The sequence below is a fragment of the Diabrotica virgifera genome, chromosome 5 (genome assembly GCF_917563875.1).
Source record: "Diabrotica virgifera virgifera chromosome 5, PGI_DIABVI_V3a".
Classification (NCBI taxonomy): domain Eukaryota; kingdom Metazoa; phylum Arthropoda; class Insecta; order Coleoptera; family Chrysomelidae; genus Diabrotica; species Diabrotica virgifera.
Window position 1 is genome coordinate 92,108,962 of NC_065447.1, and position 14,372 is coordinate 92,123,333.

The 14,372-nt window shown below is 33.7% G+C and overlaps 1 protein-coding gene across 1 annotated transcript in view; it reads left to right on the plus strand.

The window, feature by feature from the left end:
- LOC114339971 (uncharacterized) overlaps positions 1-14,372 on the plus strand; it is a 1,137,809-nt gene that overhangs the window by 676,195 nt on the left and 447,242 nt on the right. The gene's annotated exons all lie outside the window — the stretch shown is intronic.

A 14,372-nucleotide genomic window follows, 5' to 3' on the forward strand; every position in this document is an offset into this window, starting at 1 on the left:
AAAAGACTAAGAGGCAAAAGTTTTAAAAACACTGTGTTTAACTAATGGTACCACAATAATAGTTTAATTGGAACGTACACAAACATTTGGGGGGTTTAAAGGAACAAAACCCCCATACAATTTTTACGTAAATATATTGAAAAAGAAGCCGCATCTCGATAAAAACTGGCTTATCGAAAAAATACTGGGAGGCAAAAAAGTTTTAAAAACGTTGTGTTTAACTAATGGTACCACAATAATGGATTAATTGGAACGTACACAAAAGTTTGGGGGGGTTTAAGGGAACAAAATCCCCATAAATTTTTTATGGGGTGGACAAATTTCACTATAAATTTGTTTTAAAATGTTAGTGCCATAAGAATGATACATTTCCATTTTCAATAAAAAATCTCGAACAGTTTTCGATATATTGAAAAAAATCGATTTTCATTTTGTAATTGCAAAGGGCTATAACTTTTTTTATGAGCACATTTGTACTAAGGTGAATTAGGTTCAATCGAACTATTTTTGACCCCAGAATGTGTGGTAAAATTTATGACCAATCTTTTTGGGACACCCTGTATAATCTGTACACTAAACAGATACTAAACGAATACGTTCGATAACGAAGCGAAAGATCAAAAATCGAGGCCCAGTCATTGTGCCGAATGCTGTACAAATTACGATTTAAAATTGTCAATGTAAAGTTTGGTTAGGTGTATATTTTTAATTACATACTGGGAAAATTAAGAAGAACTGGTATTCCATAGCAATTATGAACGAATATATTATTTCTATTATACAGGGTAGCGAGGACGCGGTATGGAAAGGCGTTAATTTCTCGGAAACCGCTTGAACGATTTTTATAAACTGTAGTAGGCAAGGGTGTTGGCCTAATGTGGCCGATAATACAGTGGTAACTAATTTAATGAACTTTCTTATTTTAAATGGAACATCCTGTATATTTTTTGCGTTTTGAAGTCCTTAAGAAATATTGATTATATTTCATGTTATATTCCCTATACCTTAATGCCAAAATTTAGGAGTTATTGCTACATTTATTAGAAAAAATTTAAACAAATTATAAAAAATGAAATTTTTCAGCCCGAGTAGATATTATTTTAGGTTATTTGTATCATTGGGAACAAAAAAGTGTTTTTTGTAATTTTCTTCTAAAGTTTATCATTTTCGAGCTATTATTCACACTGCAGTAGAATAAAATACTGCTCCAAATAAAATAAACTTTTATTTTTTTAAGAAAATTATGAACGTATGCATAATAATAAAAAAATGGCGGAGGTTCTTACAATATCATTAGATTTCGTATGTTAACAGTAAGGGGTTCTAATAAGGAAAGTTTCAGATTTAAATTAGTGTCTATTATTACATTTAATAATGGATTCTCTATCTGGACCTTTCTTATTTTCTTACAAACTAGCAACTAAGGTCAGATTGTAATTTTTATCTTGTCGGTGTGCGTATACTTCAGACTGTCGTGTTTACAAAAATTCACTCTTAATGCATTTTTCTCAATCGCGCCTAAAGAAGTATAACTTCAAAAATGGTAAAATATTTTATAATTTTCTGTTAAAATAAGAACCTCTTTTATATTATTGGGTATTTATCTAAGAGAACTCTCCAATACAAATGGCTATATAAATTCATCCGCCTGAAGCACTCACTACAGTTAATGTCAGTGTTCCATTCCAATAAATTTATTATAATTCGAAACTAACTTATTCAACCGAACCCACCGTAGAACGAGACTAATATCCCAACCACGACCTACCTTTCGATGTAGTTAAAAGCAAATAGGGGAGAACTGGCTTTGGATAATGGAAATGGGTAATGGGAAAATATCTACTCTAGTTATTTTCAATGTGCTTATGATTTTGAGAAAACAATGACAGGCATTAGATTTTCAGACCCTTTTGGGATGTTTCCGATAAATCATATGTTAAAGATGCCCTCTGGTCTGAAAAAATCATTAATTCTAGTCCGCAATTCCAGGGATATCAGTGGATGTCAGACGGTGAATAGGTCTGCCCCCTTCAGTATTTTCTATATGTACGCGTCAAGTGGCGTTAGATCTGGTGAGTGGCGATCTCCCAAAGTGATCGCACCGTAGTCGAAGAGACTCCCTGGCCGTGTGACAGCTTGCCCCGTCCTGCTGAAACCATCGTTAATTTTACGCGTAAACCGTTTTCACGACCTTTTCCATATAACCGAAAATAGCACTCCATGAGAACCATCCTGAAGCACTCAATATTAACACGATATTCACATAGGTTATACCTACGTTCGGAAACCATTCAGTACGTTTCGGTGTATGACACATACAAATTTGAGGCATACGTATTTCAGTACTGTTCATTTTACTGCGTACTCTATTTACAAAAATAGATGACTAAGTAGAGAAATGGAAAGAACAACTCAAGGAGATGATAGGTACGCCCAGATATATCGTTGATAATATTGTCGAATATTGGGAGAGCCTAAATTTGCATATTATATATCTTTCGAAGACTTTTCCAAAATGGAGATAGTAAAGGCTATCAAGTCTGAGAAACAATAACTATTCAGAATCGACAATATTGCCGCCGAATTTTAAAAATCTAATCCGAAGCTAACTATTATATTTCTGCTCCTTATAATCAGAAAACAAGGTGCGGGTCATGGAGAGAGCCATGCTAGGAAACACACGCAGAGACAGAATACCAAATAATACCATCAGACTTCTTCTTCAAGTGCCGTCTCCTAATCGGAGGTTGGATATCATCATCACTATGTTTACTCTATCCACCGCTGCTCTAAAGAGTTCTATAGAACTGCATCTAAACCAGTCCCTTAAATTCTTTAACCATGCCACTCTCCTTCTTCCTATACTCCTTCCGCCTCTTATCTTTCCCTGTATTATCAGTCTTAGCATTTCATATCGCGGTCCCCTCATTACGTGTCCCAGATATTGTAACTTTCTTATTTTTATTGTGTTTATTATTTCGCATTCTTTATCCATTTCTCGCAATACTTCCGTGTTCGTTTTCCTCTGTGTCCATGCTATTCTAAGCATCCTTCTGTAACACCAGATTTCAAATGACTATAGCTTATTTATGTGTTCTTGCTGTAATGTCCAGCTTTTAAGTCCATATTTTAGTATCGAAAACATGTAGCATCTCAAAGCTCTTACTCTCAGTTCTAAGCTAAGGTCTTTGTTGCAGAGAACTGTTTTCATTTTTACAAACGCATTCTGTTGTTTGATCATTTTTCTCTGAAATCCAGGTTTCTAGGTATTTGTATTTATCAACCCTTTCTATCGGTACATTTCCCAAATGTATGCTTGTTTGTATGTTTGTTTTCTTAGTTATTATCATATATTTGGTCTTTTTTATATTCATTTTTAGTCCATATTCTTCACAGAAATTGTTTGTTTTGTTTAGTAGTAGTTCGAGTTGTTCAGCAGAGCTTGCCATAATCACGGTGTCATCTGTATATCTTATGTTGTTAATAGATCGTCCGTTAATTATTATACCTTCACTTTGAGATAGCAATGCTTCTTCAAAAATGGCTTCACTAGTAGGTTGTTTTGAATGATGTATCCTATCCTTTTCAGATTTTCTGATAAGCCCTATAGATAGAGTATTGTTGTCAATTTGAGTCCCTTTCTGTGAATTTCTCTTTGTTAATGTGTTTAGTTCTTTGTGTTTTATATACACGTACACGCATTATGTACATGTACACATACAACAACAGGAAGATCTTTGATTGGCTCAAAATTCAACTTCTTTTGTTATTATTTTCAGTATTACGTTCGTCATAATAATTATTGATAAAGGTAAGCAAGGTTATGTCTCTCCATTTTTTGCACAGTGTGAGGGCCCCGCCCTTTTTAGAAACTTTAAAAATAGTACCTTTTTTTGCAGCCTTCTGTCTGATGGTCTTACTGACCAAGAGTTTCGGGTGGAAGAGTCGGTAAGTGGAAGGGCACCTTCTTGTCTTAGAAATGAGAAATCATTTCTAAAGGCGGGCGAACCAGGCATGGTCAACGGCGTGGAGATGCATAAGGCAACGGGAAACCAATGCACTAAAGGCTCATAGAGAGTCCCTAGTTAATCATCATGACTAACAACATAACCAAACACTCTACTGATCATGAAACTCGGAAAACAAGATCCGGCAGAGGAGGAAACTCACAAGACTGCAAGGCCTCCTCGGTGGTCAACATGCGAAGACCTTGCAAAGTAGCGAGTTGGAATGTTAGAAGTCTACATCAAGCTGGAAAAGTACATAATGCCGTTAAAGAAATGGAAAGGCTGAATGTAGACATTTTAGGAATCAGCGATGTCCCATTGCCCGACTCAGGAAAGATGAAAATCAACAATAAAACAATATACTATTCAGGAAGTCAAGACGGTTCACACAGATATGGTGTCGGGATAATACTAAACAAACGCATTGATAAGGCTCTAGTAAATTTCATTCCATACTTCAACAGAATTATCCTCTTACAATTAAATCAGAATAAACCCAAATCAAACATAATACAAGTTTATGCTCCGACTGCAGTGAGCGGTACTGAAACTTTCTACGAAGACCTAGACAATATTTTAAAATCCATTAAAACGCAGGGTGTTACAATTATAATGGGAGATTTTAACGCAAAGGTTGGAGACGAAACAGTAGAAGAATGTACAGGAGGATATGGTCTGGACAACAGAAACGAAAGAGGTGACAGGCTTATCGAATTTTGCCAAAACAATAATTTTGTCATAACTAATACATTGTTTAAAATGCCAAGGAGAAGACTATATACCTGGAAGTCACCCGCAGATCAAGAAGAGAGAATTGTAAGAAACCAAATAGATAATGTATTGATTAGACAAAGATACAAGAACGCAATTATATATTCAAAAACCTATCCAAGTGCCGACAAAGGATCAGATCACAACCCAGTAGTGACCAAAATTAGGCTCAAAATGAAAATAATAAAACGCAGAACAACAGATGTAAAAATCGATACAAGTAAACTGAGAAACCCACTCATAAAACAACGCCTGACAGATGAAACTAATAACCGTTTAATGAATGTTAAAGAACAAATCCAGCAAAATACTGAAACAGAGACAAAATGGTTATTAATAAAGACAGAAATAGATAAATGTCAAAAAGAAATTCTTACACCAACCAGATACAAAAAGAAACAATGGATGACGGAGGAAATCTTAGATTTAATGGAAGAAAGACGTCAGCATAAAAACAAAGATAATCAGATATACAAAAATGTGGAGAAACAAATAAAATCCAAAAATAAGCAGGCTAAAGAACAGTGGTTAAAAGAACAATACGCAGAAATAGAAGAACACCAGAAAAGACATGATAATTTTAACTCGCATAAAAAAATTAAGGAATTAACTCAGAACAACAGAAAAAGAAAACAGGGAATACTAAAAGATACAGATGGGAAACTTGTGTTGAGTATTAACGAAAAATTAAAGAGATGGACAAAGACAAAATACGTAAATGAATTGTTCAAAGACAATAGAAGAGAGCAGATGGAAATCGAAGTAGAAGATGATACGATTTTGTAGATATTAAAAGAAGAAATTAAACCGGCATTAAAAAACAGCAAAAATTGTAAAGCAGTAGGTCAAGACCAAATCCCAGTAGAAAGCTTAAAATGCATAAATGATGAAACCTTAGACATTATCGTAGACTTGTTTAACACAGTGTACAAAACAGGAAACATACCAAAACAATGGTTACTCTCAACCTTTTGTGCTATCCCTAAAAATACAAACGCTAAAGATTGCAGTGAATACAGAAAAATATCATTAATCAGTCACATTCTCAAATAATTTCATAATAAACATGCACATCCACATTCATGTCCATGCATCTTTGAGCTAACACATTAAAAGCAAATAATCCCTCTCTGGTTCCTAGTCCGTTTCTGAACCCAAACTGACTATCATCTATTCCTTCTTCTAGTTTTTTATTTATAGGACCATGTATTATTTTCAAGAATAATTATTAAGCTAACACATTAAAAGCAAATAATCCCTCTCTGGTTCCTAGTCCGTTTCTGAACCCAAACTGACTATCATCTATTCCTTCTTCTAGTTTTTTATTTATAGGACCATGTATTATTTTCAAGAATAATTATTATTATTCTTGATAAAATAATTATTATTCTTGAAAATAATACATGGTCCTATAAATAAAAAACTAGAAGAAGGAATAGATGATAGTCAGTTTGGGTTCAGAAACGGACTAGGAACCAGAGAGGGATTATTTGCTTTTAATGTGTTAGCTCAAAGATGCATGGACATGAATGTGGATGTGCATGTTTGTTACGTTGATTTTGAGAAAGTTTTTGACAAAGGATGATGTATTGATGTAAGACATGAAAAATTAGTCCAAATTCTAAAGACAAAAAACATAGACAAAAGGGACTTACGAATAATAACAAACCTTTACTGGAATCAAAAAGCACAAATTGTAAAAGATAACGAACCCAGTCCAGAAATTGAAGTCAGTAGAGGAGTTCGGCAGGGATGTATTGTGTCTCCATTACTCTTTAGTGCATATAGTGTATGTAGAACCACTGTTCTTTAGCCTGCTTATTTTTGGATTTTATTTGTTTCTCCACATTTTTGTATATCTGATTATCTTTGTTTTTATGCTGACGTCTTTCTTCCATTAAATCTAAGATTTCCTCCGTCATCCATTGTTTCTTTTTGTATCTGGTTGGTGTAAGAATTTCTTTTTGACATTTATCTATTTCTGTCTTTATTAATAACCATTTTGTCTCTGTTTCAGTATTTTGCTGGATTTGTTCTTTAACATTCATTAAACGGTTATTAGTTTCATCTGTCAGGCGTTGTTTTATGAGTGGGTTTCTCAGTTTACTTGTATCGATTTTTACATCTGTTGTTCTGCGTTTTATTATTTTCATTTTGAGCCTAATTTTGGTCACTACTGGGTTGTGATCTGATCCTTTGTCGGCACTTGGATAGGTTTTTGAATATATAATTGCGTTCTTGTATCTTTGTCTAATCAATACATTATCTATTTGGTTTCTTACAATTCTCTCTTCTTGATCTGCGGGTGACTTCCAGGTATATAGTCTTCTCCTTGGCATTTTAAACAATGTATTAGTTATGACAAAATTATTGTTTTGGCAAAATTCGATAAGCCTGTCACCTCTTTCGTTTCTGTTGTCCAGACCATATCCTCCTGTACATTCTTCTACTGTTTCGTCTCCAACCTTTGCGTTAAAATCTCCCATTATAATTGTAACACCCTGCGTTTTAATGGATTTTAAAATATTGTCTAGGTCTTCGTAGAAAGTTTCAGTACCGCTCACTGCAGTCGGAGCATAAACTTGTATTATGTTTGATTTGGGTTTATTCTGATTTAATTGTAAGAGGATAATTCTGTTGAAGTATGGAATGAAATTTACTAGAGCCTTATCAATGCGTTTGTTTAGTATTATCCCGACACCATATCTGTGTGAACCGTCTTGACTTCCTGAATAGTATATTGTTTTATTGTTGATTTTCATCTTTCCTGAGTCGGGCAATGGGACATCGCTGATTCCTAAAATGTCTACATTCAGCCTTTCCATTTCTTTAACGGCATTATGTACTTTTCCAGCTTGATGTAGACTTCTAACATTCCAACTCGCTACTTTGCAAGGTCTTCGCATGTTGACCACCGAGGAGGCCTTGCAGTCTTGTGAGTTTCCTCCTCTGCCGGATCTTGTTTTCCGAGTTTCATGATCAGTAGAGTGTTTGGTTATGTTGTTAGTCATGATGATTAACTAGGGACTCTCTATGAGCCTTTAGTGCATTGGTTTCCCGTTGCCTTATGCATCTCCACGCCGTTGACCATGCCTGGTTCGCCCGCCTTTAGAAATGATTTCTCATTTCTAAGACAAGAAGGTGCCCTTCCACTTACCGACTCTTCCACCCGAAACTCTTGGTCAGTAAGACCATCAGACAGAAGGCTGCAAAAAAAGGTACTATTTTTAAAGTTTCTAAAAAGGGCGGGGCCCTCACACTGTGCAAAAAATGGAGAGACATAACCTTGCTTACCTTTATCAATAATTATTATGACGAACGTAATACTGAAAATAATAACAAAAGAAGTTGAATTTTGAGCCAATCAAAGATCTTCCTGTTGTTGTATGTGTACATGTACATAATGCGTGTACGTGTATATAAAACACAAAGAACTAAACACATTAACAAAGAGAAATTCACAGAAAGGGACTCAAATTGACAACAATACTCTATCTATAGGGCTTATCAGAAAATCTGAAAAGGATAGGATACATCATTCAAAACAACCTACACTCTGAGATCTATCCTATCCAAACTAAATCCAACAACACATAAGAAAGATCTAAAAACTTCGTCTATAAAATACCGTGTGAGTACAACAAATTTTACATGGGAGACACTGTAAGATCGCTAATTGTCATGATAAAAGAGCATGAAACATACATCAAGAACATTCCAGATATATGGAAACATACCTGGGACAACCAGCATGGGGTAGAATAAAAAGCTGCATCTATAATCATGAAAGTAACAGGCATGAAAATCGATGAGTTAACCTTTAACTACCCGCGCATTAAGTTATAACATAACTACACGCGTGGCGTACTTTATGCGCTACGAGAAAATTCACTTAACGACGTTCTACACTTTCGGCAAAGAATTAAGGATTTGCATGAAATTTTAGTATGTTATAGTTTACTTCAAAAAACTAAGACTTGATTTTTTAAAAATTGTTTTACCGTGCCGTTTAATTACTATTAAGGGTCAAAGTTAAGTTTTAACATGGGCTCTTATGGGAATTCTCAAAAAGTTAGTAACTTTTGACCCAAATTTACGATTTTTAATTATTTGTTCTTAAATTAAAGGTTTTTTGGTAAGGAATAACATATTAAAAAATGAGGATTGTTTACCGTCCCATTAATTTTTTAATTATTTATTATAATTAATTCCGTAATTTATTCCGTAATTTCCGTAATTTATTATAATTTATTTTTATAAAATATTCAATACTGAAACATATGATTTGAGTATTCTCCTATAAATGCATTTTTACCAACTTTCGCTTGCATATAAGTTTCCCCTCCTTTCCTCTGAGAGGCATACCCCGCAACGAAGGTGTAGAACGTCGTTAAAAACAGCGGATTTCTTTATTTTTTTTTTTAATTACACTTAGTTGTTTGTTATAAACCTTATTCGGCATCAGAGAATATTTAGAGTTTCTTCTCATTAAGCCAATTGGGATTTATAACTGGAATCATGGAATAACTGGATTCCATGATAAATAAAATTACTTATAATAAATTTTTTGGAATGTGATTTTTTACAGGAAAAAAGTATTATTTATCAAGAAAAATATATTTTGTGCCATAATGACTAAAAAACAATTGAAATATGTACTTATATTAATATAATCGTGGCGTATATTTTCCACCACCGGAAACTACAAATAATAAACTGTAAATTACGATCTTCCCAGAACGCCGATTAAAATGAAACTAAAACCAAATTGTAAAGCACATTCCACTGATAGGTTAGAGAGTTAAACAAGGTCAAAAATTACATTTTTAAATATATTTGCAGTAGAATTCTTATATTTGGCGTACAAAATAAGTCAGCGCGTGTAGTTAACGGTTAAGGTGGAAATCGAAACGTCAAACATTAGGTGTTTAAAAATATAATTTTCATTCCATAAGTAATTGTGGCTTAATTTGATATAAACATAATATTTAAACAAAATAGGGTTTTTCTTATTCATCTTCCTCATTCAACAGTTCAGCCATTTTTGTGACACCAAGATTCGCTACATATTTTCAAATGGGTCATACACTATTTCTTCTTTTTCATTTGTAATTTAGTATTTGTTTAGTTAGTCGATTTTAATTCATGCTGTTTACATATTTCTTCGATTTTGTCGTAAATTCTAGTTTTTCATTAATATATTAGCTACTCAGTTCTTGTCTTATATCCTCATTGCTTTGTCTACGAATTCTTGTGGGGCCTTTTACTTTTCCAAATAAATCTAAAAAATCTCTTGCATTCTCTAGTTATCTTATTTCAATCAAAGTTAAATATTAAATGCGTTTATCTACAAAAATAATATATTTTTAACGTTCTGACTTTAACTCTAATATTTTATATTTTCAGGACAATTTCAGAGCTGGAAATAGAGACGTCAAAAATAAAAGTTTCTTAATTTGATTTTGGCTTATTTTCAAAAAATGTAATATTTTAAACTAATTATTTAATACTCATTGAAACTGTCTAAAAACACATTATGCCCCTTACTCTAAAGCAGACGTTAAGACTCAAATTTGACTTGTCCAATTTCCCCCAGCTAGACAAAATCGACTGGACCAGATCCTAATCTAACATTTCAGATTAATAAATTGATGTTGGTTTAATTCGAACGAATCAAGTATTGGGGAAATAGCGGCAAATTGGGGCCTATAATGACTTCCAGATTAGGCCCAACGTGGAATAGCTAAAGCTGATTAAATTAACATTTAGGTCCATTTGCAACAGATAGATGAATATTTTATTCAACATCATGAGCATATAACGATATTATTTATTACCCATGAATTATCTCAATATGTTTCCTAAATTAAAATTTATTATTTAACTATTATATTTCATGAAATTTACCATACTTTACTGAAAAAAAAATATATATAGTAATTCAAACCATCTGAACCTCGATTTTTGACCCTTCGCTTCGTTATCGAACGTATTCGCTTCGTATTTGTTTAGTGTGCAGATAGCGAATCATCCATAACGAGGCAAAGGGTAAAAAATCTAGGTCCTAGTATCTTACAATATCATAAGTTTATTGATCTAAATAAGTAAAACCTTATAGACGGAGAGCTAGAGCCGAAAAATCATCGTCATATGTAATATGGAGTTTTTCCAGTGAAATGTGTCCATTGTATATTGACAATTATGACCCCTTTCAGGCTGACACCTCAGTGGATATAGGAAGTAGCAATAAGGGATTAAAGGGGAAAGTTAGTGCAGTCATTAAAGGTGTTCACCTCCTATTTTGTTAAACCTCCATCGATTTGCATGAAAATTGGTGACTAGTTAGAGCATACCTCAAGAAACAAAACTGTTTTGGTGCCACTTGCACCTTTACCCTGGTGGTGAATACCACCCCATCCCGCTGGTAAAAACTATTTTATTAAAAATAACCCCACAAATCGATAGAGACACAAATTTTAAGTAAAATTTGTTATATCACGTTATTCAAATAAATCAATACTTTTTGAGCTATTAAAGATCAAAAATTTGTCTATTTAAGAGCATATGCGTGAAGCTACGGATAATAAAAAGAACATGTTAATTAATTGTATGTTACTAAAATATTATTTTTATATTATTTCATTTATATATTATTTAATTGGATTTTTTTTTTAAACTGAATATGTCCAGAAACTTGAAGTGTCCAATTAATAATGGGTACATTTTACATATTCGAATACACTTTTGCTAAATTTATAATATCGAAATAATATTTTAGTGTTATACAATTAATTAATATATTGTTTTTATCATCCGTAACTTCACGCGTGTGCTCTTAAACAGACAAATCTTTAATCTTTAATAGCTCAAAAGTATTGATTTATTTTAATAACATGTTATAAAAAATTTTACTTATAATTTGTCCCTCTATCGATTTGTGGGGTTATTTTTAATAAAATCATTTTCACCCCCGAGAAGGGGTGGTATCCACCCCCAGGGTAAAAGTGCAAGTTGGCACCAAATCATTTTTATGTCCTAAGGTATGTTCTAACTAGTCACCAATTTTCATGCAAATCGATGGAGGTTTAACAAAATAGTAGGTGAAAACCTTTAGAGACTACACTAATTTTCCCCTTTCACCCCTTATTGCTACTTCCTGTATCCATTGAGGTGTCAGCCTGAAAGGGGTCATAATTATCAATATACAATAGACACATTTCACATGATAAACTCCATATTACTTATGACGCTGATTTTTCGGCTCTAGCTCTTAGACTATTATAAATATCTTAACAAAACTGGTGATATAAGAAAACGTATATAAAAATATAGAGAGATCTGATGCAAAAACATGAAATTTCCGCGGTTAATACAATGGAACTTAAATCTAAATATCAATAGCATTACAAGAATTAATATTAAAGTTAAACTGACCAGGACCTCGATTTTTGACCCTTCGCTTTATTATCGATCATTCGCTATCTGTACACTAAACAGATACGAAGCGAATACGTTCGATAACGAAGCGAATGGTCAAAAATCGAGGTCCTGGCTTCCGGGTTGAACCGCATATCTCGACCGAGCTTTCGACATTCTTTCTGGCGTCATCTTTAGGGCTTCCGCAGTCTCAGTCTTCTGAACCCTCTACACTCTACACTACGCACTACAAAACTGTTGTTATCGATAGTGAAATGTTCTTTTATAACGTGGTTCGCTGGAGTGGTGCTTCGGTGAAGGCTGGCGCGAAGATTTTCGACGACCGGATTTAGATTGGCGCTTGGATGGGAGTTGGCTTGAAGATTTTTGATGGCGGGATTTTGATTGGTAGATGAAGCAGACGATGTTTTCTTTAGTAAAGGTCTCCAAAACGAAGGAACTAAGTGCAAATTGAACTGCGGAATTTAGAACAGAGAGGGAATGTTCATAAATTCTGTTATGGATCCTACAATTGGTTTAGCCTATGTAAGATCGGGACAGTCTGCACAAGGGATTTCAAGAACCCCATGTTGTTTATTTGAGATGTTGTCTTTGACAGATCGGACAATAGGTAAAAGTTTATGTTCGTTGGTAAATAATAATATGGCCTGTATTTCTCGTGGTTTGAGAATTTTGTCGATTTTGTCAGTAACACCTTTGACGTAAGGAAGAAAAGCATTCGTATGATCAGAGTCTTTGGGTTGAGATTGGGCGGCAGATTAAAATTTGTGGAAGCTCCTCTCGATGTGATTTTTGCGGTAACCGTTTTGTCTAAAGGCTTATTTTAAAGAAGAGAGCTCAGTAGATCTGCCTGCATCTTCGGAAAGCGTATTTGTTTGAAGAAAAGGATGTTAATGGCTGAACTAATTCGTGAAAGGTGGTTATGTGGTATGGGTGGGTTTTCGGTAAACAAGGTGAAGAAAACCTTGCGATTGGTTATTCTTTATGAGAAAGTCGAGAAATGGTAGGGATGAATTCGTCCCCATATCTATGTTGAACTGGATACTCCGGATAACATTCAGATAGGTTTGAAAAGACACCAGAACATCCCTACCTTGGGGCCAAATGGCGAATGTATCGTCAACATATCGTACACCAGGATCCAAGCCAATTTATAATAATCCTACAACCTATTTGAAAAAAAAAACACCAATAGCCATTATCAATGATGATTTTTTCTGAAATATATAAAGCATCTTTTACCATATGATCTTATAGATCTGTACTAAATAAAAAAAAAGTGTAAAAGTCTAATCCTACATACCTACGTGCAGTGGAGGATCCAAACATTTAATTGAGAGGTGGATGTGCCTTGCAGTGAACTTATGAATAAACGAAACACCAACCAAAAGACATAAAAAGGAGGAAGCCAAACTGCGTAAACCATAAAAATAAAAACAGATATGCATTAAGTTCCCTTAATGTTCCTAACCAGCGCGTTTATTGGGTTGAATTTGTCTGTCTATGATTTACATAAGTTTGATGTCAGCTAATATATTTTTATGTTTCAGCCATTTTTTTGTCTTTATTTTGGACCGTGTTGGGAGGAATTTATCCTATTTCCCCCGTAGATTCGCCACTGTGTCTGTGGCAAAGATGAAGGCCATTATGTGAAATATTTGTAATTGTTAATAGTAGCAAACTCCACAAATATAAAAGCCACCCGGCAAACGTTGAAATTTAGAAACCACATAAAACATTACTTCTTTTTGTAGTAATATTACTGCAATCTAAAGAGAAATAATTGGTACATAAAAAGGTTTAGAATCCCATATAAAGATCATAACGCTGAAACAAAAAAGTGGAAGTAAGACAGTCATGACAAATATCCATTTAGAAACTAGATATATGCCTCTCAACTAGCCATTTATATTCTTTCTCAATAAAAAAGTTGCCATAAAACAATTCATTTGTATCAACACGTAGATACTACTAAAACCACGAAATGGTAGAACATTATTTATTGTTATTACCCAGTAGTACAATCTTTAAGAATAGTCTTATTGACATTGAACTGTGATATATTGTAAAGTATAAGCTGGAAGTATATTTTTCTATTAGACCATGAAAGTAGAATTTACTGCTGGAGTCTAATCAAATTAGTAATTAATATGGTAG